Below are 1,299 nucleotides of genomic sequence, written 5' to 3'. Positions count from 1 at the left end.
GCAGCCTATGAGTGGTGAATGCAGGGCCTGGGATGTGGCCGGGCAGCGTGGCCAGGGATGCCACCTCCTGCCCACAGTGGACCTCTCCCGGAAGCGTGGGAGCCGGAGGTGGTTTCGTCAGAGGGCGGAGGATGAGGCCCAGGGCTCTGTCGGCACATGTTGGTGATTCATAATTGTTTATTTTCCTGAGAGCCACATTAAGGCAATTGAAAAAGTAAATCTATTTGCTGCTTCCCCAGACAGAAGCGGGTTCACTGAACATTCTGGGCCACTTTTATAATTTTGTGGGGAACAAACTTTTAGAGGTACTTATGGAACCAGACCTAGCTTAACTGTGCTTTTCTCAGTGGCCCTGTGAAAAGCACGGGTGCCATTACTCTTGAGCCCATGACCTTATCTACTTCCCATCGCCTATAAAAGAAGCGACATTGCTATTTTACCTGTTTCTTTTTAAAATCATAGTCCATTTCCATCATTAAACCTTCAATTTCTTTAGTGCAAAGTCCTTATTTTTGTTCACTGCAGTTTTCCCAGTGCCCGAGGTAGTGCTGTGCATAAACAAATGAGTGAATGAATATATCTGTTTAGAAAAAAGATATTTCTAAATCCTGCTGACTGAAAAGGGAGCCTTCAAAATATCCTGACTGCGGACCCTGCACGTGCCATTCCTTCTCCTCCCTGATCTGGGGCCGGAGCCTCCCCCCGGCTCCAGTGCAAACGTGCCCATCCCTGCCCTGCCCAGCACAGCTGTGTGCCTGTCCATCCCTGGACCAGGTCCCCACCACGAGGACAGGAAGTGCTCCCCACATCCGCCCAGCTGCACAACCTGCTTTTCTAAACTTGACTTGTGGTCACTGAGTCCAGTAGCCAGAGAGGGTTTTTAAAAAGACTCATACACACATATAATTAAAATCTCAGTGCCGGCCTGTGGGGAAGGCACTTGGGTGGCTCCTACCCCTGCTTTCTGGAAACACAGATTTTTGGCTTTTGAAAGTGACAAGAGGCTAAAGGGAGACTGCCCTAAATATACCACCCAAGGCATTTCCGTGCAGCTGGGCAAATGTGGGATTTATCCCTGGGGGTGGCCTTTGCCCAGACAGAGAGGCCAGTGGCCCCCCCAGCCCTCACCTTTGCCTCCATGGGGTCCTTCAGTCCCCCCACAGACCACACTGCTTCCCACTGGCGAGAGGCACAGCCACAACCCCAGCCCAGGATTCCAGCTCACAGGCAGGCCCAGCCAGACCCACTGATGCCACCACAGCACAGGACTGGGGAGCTCCCAGCCCCCTCAGCCATGCA

This window comes from Chinchilla lanigera, unplaced genomic scaffold (assembly GCF_000276665.1).
Source record: "Chinchilla lanigera isolate Chin_1 unplaced genomic scaffold, ChiLan1.0 scaffold00051, whole genome shotgun sequence".
NCBI lineage: Eukaryota > Metazoa > Chordata > Mammalia > Rodentia > Chinchillidae > Chinchilla > Chinchilla lanigera.
This window is presented reverse-complemented; position numbering follows the sequence as displayed.